The sequence below is a fragment of the Choloepus didactylus genome, chromosome 1, assembly GCF_015220235.1.
Source record: "Choloepus didactylus isolate mChoDid1 chromosome 1, mChoDid1.pri, whole genome shotgun sequence".
Taxonomy (NCBI): Eukaryota; Metazoa; Chordata; class Mammalia; order Pilosa; family Megalonychidae; genus Choloepus; species Choloepus didactylus.
In genome coordinates, this window is record NC_051307.1 from 204959030 (window position 1) to 204968775 (window position 9746).

Here is a 9746-nt window from a genome sequence, read left to right on the forward strand (position 1 = left end):
GGCAGATCTGTAATTATTTAGCCCTTCTCGCTGCAGGCATTTTCCCAACCTGGAACTAATCCAGACCGGATATTTTGCAAGATTCAGGAACCTTCTATCTCCTCTGGTCAGGCCGCCGCCGTGGCCAGACTCCAACACTGATTTGGTTCTGTCCAGGCGCCGACATTTCTTATCTGAGATGGTGTGTCCCTGGACCCCCTAACCAGAGCTTGGTTCTCTATACTCAGAAAGTGGTATGTTGGGGATTTGGCCCTGGAAGGCCTGGGGCAGGACACAAGAAACCGGAATATATTTACTCTCATCTTCACTATGATTTGACATAGAATGGGTACTTTATGTTGGGTTAGTTTAACTTAGACACTCTGAAAGTCCCCTTAAAACAGCCAGCAACTTACTGGTTCATTCACATACACTCTGAAACTGTTCAGCACTATTCAAGGACAGCTTTCAGCCTTCCCACCAACATTCGTGTCTGAATCAGTTGTTCTCTTGCCTGCCAGCCAGACATTCAAGGGAGAAAGTTAAGGAAGAAAATAAAATCTAAATAGAGAACAATTTATTCATTAAACTTAACGTTCTGTTCTTGTGTTTTTTATTTTGTTTTGTTTTGTCAGTTTTAGCAATGGAACACTCCTGGTCTATAGGAGCTCCTAATTTAGAAAATTGAATTTGGAAAAACTCTTCTATAAAATGATTTTCAAATGTCAGGTTTTCTCAGAGAAGCACTGGAAGATTTTACTCACCCTTCCTGCTCTTTCCTTCCTAGTCTCCTATCCTTACCCACCACTGAGGAGGAGCTTGGATACCCCATCCACTCATTTCTTTGCCAAAAAATGCAAAGCAGTCCGCTCTGTCAATTCTATATAGACAACCACCATCACAACCTGCATAAGCAAGATTGGTACCTCCACTTTCCAACTGGGCAGGGCCCCACACCCCTAAGTTCCACCTCCATTCAATTGACTACAATTTGGCCTGGGGCCTTTGTGTTGGGAAGGCCTCCATGTTGAGGAAATCGTTTGGTGGGGGAGTGAGGGGGTTGGAGGGAGCTTGAAAAAATTCAAGCCCCCTTCTAGCAGGGATGTTTCCATCCTGGTGCAGTGGCCACAGGCAGTGCCCCTGCAAGGGCCCACCCGAATCCAGTATGACCTCATCTTAACTTGATTAGATCTGCAAAGACCCTATTTCCAAATAAGGTCACGTTCACAGATTCCCAGTGGACATTAATTTTGGGGGAACACTAGTCCATGCAGTGCAGGTCTGGTGACAGGATTGAATATGGCATGTCCAGGGAACAAGGACAAAGGTGGAGTCAGAAGTTAGGCCAGATTGTGAGGCTACAAATGTAAATAGGATTCCTGGGAATGGGTCCCAAAGAGTCAAAGAGCCACATGTTCTGTCCTAGGGCCGAAGTGAGCCAAAAGAGTCCTGTCCCCAACCCCAACCCCCTGCCATGGATGAGGCTGTGGGCACCAGGCCCACCTTTTGTAGGAATGACCCCTTCAGGGTACCCCTCCTCAGGGAGTCTCACTGCAATCTTGGACCTCAGTGGCACCCACTGTGGAACTGGTGTGCCCCTGCAGGTCAACTTTCTCTAAGGGCAGAGCACACCCCAGATGAAAATGTCCCATAGTGACACTGTCCAGTATGGTAGCACTGGTCATATGTGACTGCCAGACACTTGAAATGTGGCTAGTATGGCTGAGGATGTGACTTTTAAATTTTGTTTATTTTTAACTAATTTATAATTAAATTTAAATAGCCTTTGTGTGGTTAGTGGGTACTGTACTGGACAGTGCAGCTCTAGGCTGTGGACAGGCCCCGTGGCTTTGGGCAGGTCACCAAGGCTCCAGGACTTCAGTCTCCTCATGGGGTATGGGGGGGCAAGGATGTCCAGTCCATGGTAGTTGTGGAGATTCTTTGTCCCTTGGGCCCTTGTATTAGTTTCTTGTGACTGCCATAACAAATTACCACAAACTTGGTACCTTAGAACAACAGAAATGTATTCTCTCAGAATTCTGGAGACTAGAAGTCTGAAATCAAGGTGTCAGCAGAGCTACACTCCCTCTGAAATCTCTAGGGGAGGACCCTCTTTGCCTCTTCCAGTTTCTGGTAGTCCTGGGTGTTCCTTGGCTTCTGGCAGCAAACACAGTCTCTGTTTCCACCTACTCCATGTCTCTGTGTGCCTGGCCTCTTCTTATAAGGAAGCCACCAGGCATTGCATTTAGGGACCATCCTAATCCAGCCTGACCTCATCTTCACTTAGTTACTTCTGCAATGACTGTTTCTATGTAAGGTCACCTTCATAAGCACCAGGGGTTAGGACTTGAACATGTATTTCTAGGGAACACAAGTCAACCCATCACAGCCCCACTGGCCAGTTGAAGTGAATTTGGAGACACCAGTGCAACCCTGGGAACCCAGGGCAAGACAGAAGCAGGCAGGTCCCAGCTTCTTGGGCCCTGTATGTAGCAGGGCTGTGCCAGCTGCCCCCAGAGGGTTTGGTGCCCCCGAGACCAGAGGATAATTGGATTGCCCTCCTCCAGGAAGCCCCAAATTATGGTGCGGTGACCCAGCTTCGGACAGTGAAATTTACAACTTTCATTTACTTCAGAGTCACTGTACACCAAATAGCATGTGAAATCTTAACCACAACCCCAGAGGTGGTGCAGGGTTATGCTTGTTTTACTGATGGGGAAACTGAGGTACAGAGTTAGTAAATGGGAAGGCAGGATTAGAACCCACATGTGTCTTTCTGCCCAGCTTGTGCCCTTAATTCTAATGCATACAGGAAGGTGGACTAAAAAGCCTTAAATGTTTCAGGCCCCAGTAGGACTTGAGAGCCTCAAGACTCTGCCAGCAGCACAGATGGGGGCTGAAACTGTCCCCAAGTGGCCCAGCCCACACTAGAAAGTCCTCAGTGTCTTGTGGTTTATCTTAAACAGTCAGGTAAGTTTGGTATCAACTCCATTTTACAACCACTTCTTTTTAATATAAAATCAGTGTTTTAAAAATGGACCAGTTGACTTGAAGTAGAGCTGATAATCAGGAAGATGCCCCAGTTTACCTTGCAGTTTCATGTCTCCCTCCTCATCACCCATTAGTTTGAGAAGCAGGGCTGTAGGAGGGTGTCTTAGTTTGCCAATCTGCTATGACAAAACTACACAATGGGTTGGCTTAAACAATGGCTTTTGGTTTGGGAGGCTAGAAGCTGAAAATGAAGGCATCAGTGAAGCCATGCTTTCTCCCCAGAATCTGGCGTTACTAGTGCTGGCTTGCCACAGTCCTTGGAGTTCCTTGGCTTGTATCTCTGCCTCCCGTTGCATGGAGGTGTCCCTCTGCTTGCCTGCTTTCCCCCAGATCATCGCTTGGCTCACTTGTGAATGTCACCTCCTCAGAGATGCATCCTTTGATCCTACTCCAGGTGCCCTCTCATGCCTCCGTCCTCCTCTCTCAGCTCCTATCTCTACCCAAAATTACGGTGTCTGTTTATATGTTATTGGTTTATCATCCATCTCCCCTGGACTGGGAGCTTCATGAGGGCAGGGGCCACACTGTGCTGGTCGCTGCCAGGGGCTGACACCCAGCCCCAGCCTGGCACAGAGAAAGGTCACACAGACTTGTCTGATGAATCAATCCCTGGAATTGCCAGGCCTGGGAAGCACCAGGAAACATCCCTCCCAGAGTCCCCGGAGATGCTTGAACTCAAGAGGGGCTTTCCACGAAATTGGGGACAGGCCATTCAAGCCCACAAGCATTTGTAGAGTGCCTGCCCTGTGCCCAGCCCTGTGCTGAGATCACCAAGTCTTTATGGGATGCAGGTCAATATCAGCCCCTTTGCCCAGCTCAGTAGGGCAGACAGGCTGACTAACTCCTGAGTCCCTGCCCTAGGGCAGCCAGAGAGGGAAAGAGCCAGCTCTGCTTCCAAGCAGGTTGAGCTCAGCAGGTGTCCTTGCAAGGGATCACACTCAGTACTGGGGGAGTCACTCTATTGGTAGGCAGGGGGATTTCAGGAAGAGGAGGAGAAGGCATTTGTGGGGGACTTGAGGGACAACCACGTATTCCACAGTGACACGGTGCCCTGGGCCCCAGAAGGGAGAGGTGTGGAATGAAGGAGACACACCATCTTTCCAGGGTGAGGCGAGCAGAGACAGGCCCACCTGATGTGGGTGCACCTCCACTGCCTCCTTGCCCACCCTCAGGGACTGTCCCGTCCCAGCCCAGCTGCAAGACGCTTGCCCAGGTGACAAAGGCCTACTCATGGTGAGTCATGCTTGGGTCTCAGGTTGGCTCACCTCCACAAATCACTCACATGCTCAGGGCCAGAGAAGCTACTCTGTACAGAAGGAAAACCAAGTTCCAGACTGGGAAGATTTGTCTTCTGGTCCTGGACAAGGGGGAATGGGGTTTGCTGTAGATGTGGGGTGATGACATTTGTCAGCCTCCCTAGGGCTTGCCACATGCTCTCTCACCTAAAACCCATTTGTGGATCCCTGTGTCCTCTGGATAAGGCCAGGCTCCCAGGAGTGCCCTTCAGGGCCCACCTGCTCTGCTACTGCTGCCTGTCTAGTCTCAACTTGCACCCACCCACCAGCACCACCTCATGGTTATGGGCCAGTCCTTCCTGCCTTCTGTCTTTTCTATCCTGTTTCCTCTCCCTGTGTCCAGGCTCCTTGGAGGAAATCCTACCCTTTAATCTTTGCTCAAATGACCCTCCATGCCCAGAAGGCACAGAATGGCTGGCCATCCTCTGGACCCCATAGGGATCAGCCTGCTGAGAACCCCTCAGGTGGACACTCCATCGCAGATGGCTACTGGAGCCAAATCTTGTTCTCTTGGAGGTTCCATATGCTCCTGGAGGGAGGGTCCTGTCAGGTTCATCCTGGTCCCCCCACGTGATCATATGGAACAGATGAAGGTGTGTTCACAACTGTGTGTGCATGTGTAGCTGAGAGTGCCCATGTGTGCGCATGTGTGTGTCCGTGCATGTAGGAATGTCTGCATGGTTGTGGCTGTGACTGTGTGTGCACACCTACCCACTCTCTGCAGGTACCTGTGCCTGCGCATCTTAGTTTGGGTTCCTCAGAAGCAGACGCTAAGAAAGGATTCAAGTGTAATCTGTTTATTTGGGAAGTGATAGTAGGAAACATCAGTAGTAGGTGGGGAAGTGAGACACAGGCAGAGAAGGGAAGGCAGCCAGTAAAGGGTGAGTTATTAAGCTTAAGTGACCATTGTGGGTGACCCAGGCCTGATCCCACAGGGGTTTCTGGGACATGGTCTAGAACATGCCTCAGAGTCATCCCACCTGAGGGGTGAGGAGTGAAGGGCTTGATCCACCCACTCTCGACAGCCATGGGAGGTAGTAATTCCCTGGCGCTCTGGCCTGCCCTATACACAGGGGCAGAGAAAGCCCTCGGACTCCAGCACTGGCAGTTGGAAATCAGGCTCGTGCACACAAAAATGGCAAGTGTGGGGGGACACAGGCAGAGTGCCAACACAGGGGCTACACCAAGTACACACATTTTTGTGTGTGTGTCAGTGCCCCACTGTGCCACGTGGATTAAGGAGCTCCAGTGACCTCTCCTTATGCAAACCTCTGCTGGTCCAGGAAAAGGTCAGCACAACATCAAGCAATCTCTGACCTTGCCCTTCTCCCCTCCCCGCACAGGGCTGGCCCTCACCATGTGAGGCCAGAAATTTCCAAATCACTCCAACCTATCTCCAAATTTGGCCAAATAGATCAATGCCTTTTGGGCAGTGGCAGCTTCTGCCCCAGACCAAATCGGAGGTTGAGGATCAAAGCTGGGGTAGGGACAGGGAGATGGGGAAGGCCCTGCTGCAGAGAAGGCACCAGGACTAGAATCCAGGCCTCCTCCACCTGAGCCTTGCCACCCCCAGGAGCCTAGGCAGCAGCCAGGCAAGTCCTCAGATGCCACACAGGGACCCTTGGCCCCCGTCCTGAAGGCAATGGGGAGCAATGGAGGCCCCATGTGCCAGAGGCAGAGGGGCACAGTCAGCACTCGCCTTTAGAGGAACTGCCCTGAGCGCAGGGCTGCAGGCCCAGCTGGGGCGTGAGATTGGAAGCAGGAGCACCTGGAGCAGTTTTTTACGATGCACAAAGCTGGGCCAATTGTTGAAAGTCTTAAGTGTCACAGGTCACTAGCCCACTTGGGACTATCCAGGGTCAAAGGCCCCAAAGTGGTGTGGGGTGAAGCTGGCCAGGGACTGTTCCTCTTTGGGAGGGATGCTGGTCAGGCACTGTCTCAGCAAGTTTCAGGAATTCAGAAGCTGTGCGGTAGGGCTTGGGTTTGGGGGGCAATGGCAATGGACAAAAGGAGCACTGCCGGGTCTCATTGGCAGGATCTGTGACCATCCGGTAAGAAAGGAGTAGGAGAGGGCCGTGGAGGAAGTGTGGGAATAAGTGTGTGAAGGGGGTCAAAAAAGCAGAATGGAGCACTGCTGAGGGGCTGGGGTGAGAAGGGAGGAGTTTGAGTGTCTGAGGGAGAACTCCTGGGCAAGGAGAGTGAGCGTGGAGCCCCCAGTAGGGGTGGGCCCTGAGGAAGCCCCGTTGGAAAGGGGGATGGGTCTGAGAACAGAGGCTTTGGCAGCAGAGCCCAGCAGGAGGAAGGGGCTGGCGATGGTGCAGGCAGAGACCTGGCAGAGGTCTTGGAGAGTGCCAGGCTGTGGGGATATCAGCATTCCCAAAGGGAGAGTTGGGGGCAGTGTTAAGGACTGAGGAGGCCACTGTAGTATGTGGAAGAGGCAGTGAGAGGCACCCTGGAGGCTGCTGGGGAAGGGGAGGAGGGAGGTGGGGTGGATCTTGGGAAAGCAGGGGCCCTAGAGGAGTCTTTAGGAGCCAGCAAAGAAGATGGGAGGTGCAGCAGGAAGGGGGAAGGGGTCTGTCTCCACAGAGGCCAGGGGGTGTGGCTGCAGAGGGCAGGGGATGAAACCAAGAGAATTCAGGGCAGAGAGGTCTGTAGGGGAGAAGCTGAGCCAATCAGTGTGGAGGTGCAATACCGACTTGGTGTGTAACTGTGGGGCAAAACCTTACCCTCTCTGAGCCTCAGTTTCCTTGTGTACAATAGGGATCACAATAGAACCTAGGGCATAGGGTTGCTTTGAGGATTGAACCATAGATCTGACACATGGTAAGCTTTTAATAATGGTAGCTTTAAAAAGAAGGGCTTCTCCTCACTATGTGGGACCTGACTCTCAGGGGTGTAAATCTCCCTGGCAACGCAGGATATGACTCCCAGGGATGAATATGGACCTGGCATTGTGGGATTGAGAACATCTTCTTGACCAAAAGGGGGAAGCGAAATGAAACTAAATAAAGCTTCAATGGCTGAGAGATTTCAAACGGAGCCAAGAGGTCACTCTGGTGGACATTCTTATGCACTATATAGATAACAATTTTTAGGTTTTAATATATTGGAATAGCTAGAAGTAAATACCTGAAACTACCAAACTACAACCCAGTAGGCTTGACTCTTGAAGACAATTGTATAACAATGTAGATTACAAGGGGTGACAGGGTGATTGTGAAAACCCTGTGGATTGCACTCCCTTTATCCAGTGTATGGATGGATGAGTAGAAAAATGGGGACAAAACCTAAATGAAAAATAGGGTGGGATGGGGGCGCGGTTTGGGTGTTCTTTTTTTACTTTTATTTTTCATTCTGATTCTGATTCTTCCTGGTATAAGGAAAATGTTCAAAAATAGATTGGGGTGATGAATGCACAACTATAAGATGGTACGGTGAACAGTTGATTGTACACCATGGATGACTGTATGGTATGTGAATATATTTCAATAAAACTGAATTTAAAAAAAATTAAAAAAAATAAAAAATAAAAAAAAAAGAAGGGCAGGCAATGGGGAGGTTGATGGAGCTCAGGCTGGCAGGTATTCCCCACATTTACTCACAGACTCACACACACATGCATGTATGTGCAAGGGCAGATACATGTGCATGGGCAGCACAACACTGCTCACTGGAGTCACACACAAGAGGGCTAGGACAGGTGACTCAGACATAGTACACCTCAGCTGGCAGAGCCACTCAGAGCAAGGCCCAGGGCCTGATGTCAGCTCCCCTGGGGAGGGCCTCCGAAAGCCAGAGCCTCTCATCAGAAAGTTCCTTGGAAGTCCTGAGCAAGGCCACAAACATCATATGCTCAAACCCACAGCCTTGGCAGGATGGGGAGGGCTGTGGGGATGCAATATGCAGAACCACATACCCAAGGCACTGGCAGGAATCCCACAAGCCCAGGAACTTGGAGGCCAGACCAGATCTCTGCTCCCGCACCCTGACACAGCTGGAGGAAAGCTTAGAAGGAGAATCAGACAGACCCCAAGAAACCAGCAAAGACTCCTGGCAGCCATCCCCCACCCCACTGAAGAGTAGGCAGTGAGAGGTGCCTGTTTTCCTGTCCTGCTGGGCCTGCAGCCCCCAACTGCCCTATCCCTGGGGTCTCAGCTGCCCAACATCTATATTGAGCATGGAGGTCCAGGCCATGCTGGGGAGACAGGGAATTCCCAGGACACTCGAGAAGGAACCCATATTGTCCTTGAGAAGAGAAAACAGGTCATCATAAGGGTGCTGGGTAAAGCTAACAGGAGCTGCAACAGCTCAGAAAGAAGCAATAGACCCAAGTAACCAGGGAAGGCTTCCTGCAGGAGGAGGTCATGAGTAGGGAAGGAATTCCCAGAAGGGGAGTTGATGTGAACAAAGACAGTGGGGAATGTGTTTGGAGGACTGAGTTAGGCCCACCCAGCAGGAACACAGAGTCAGAGAAGAGGACCAGGGGCGATTCTCAGGGAGGTTGGCAAAGCCTACCACATGCCTCGGAGCCCCTCCTCCAGGGACCTGATTCCCAGAGCTGGTCCATCACCCCACACTGAGGTGGGTGGGCCTAGGGGCATGGATCCATCCCCCACTCTGCCCCCGAACCAGAGGCAGGAGGATGGTAGGTTAGGGTTTGGCTGCCACTTCCCCATCCCTCCCATAATTCCTGCATATCTGGCAGTCAGACAGGCCCAGGCTGAACCCTCTTACCCCCAGCTGCCCACTGAGGTCACCCCCAGGCCAGGGACAATGGGATAAGGGGAAGGTCAGACCTGGCTCTACTTCCTGCCCCAACTCAGGGCTTTTTGGCTTCTGCCACAGGACACCTGCTGAACTCACCAGGGTCACCGTGTGCACTGTTGTGACCTTTGGAGATACGTCAGGAACACAGAGTATTCTGGAGGTAGGACACAGGTCGGCACTGATAAGGTTCATGGAACCCGTGACAGAGCCTGAGTGCCCACAGGACCACTCCCCACCCCCCCCAGCCTGGATGCCGCTACTCCCCTCCCTACCCACTCCCACTCCACATTCTTTTGTGTGAGGGCGCCTGGCTGGGCCTGGGAGGTCCAACCTTCAGCCCTGCTGAGCTCCCCGGGGTGGCTTTCTAAGCAACCCCACCACCATGTTCCAAGCCGGCACTGGGGATGACACTGTGAACGAGATGGCAGGACCCTGGCCTCATCGAGCTGACATGCCAGTGGATACAGAGACAAAGCAGGCCATGCAGTGCAGGTGTGAGGTGCGCTGTGCGGAACAATGTGCTGTGCAGAGAGGGCCATGAGATGGATGGGCAGCAGAAGCTGTGGTGGCCAGGGAGGGCCTCTTGGAAGAGGCAATACTGGAGAAGGATGGTCAGGGGGAGCTGCCCCCTACCCCCCACCCCCAGCCAGAAAG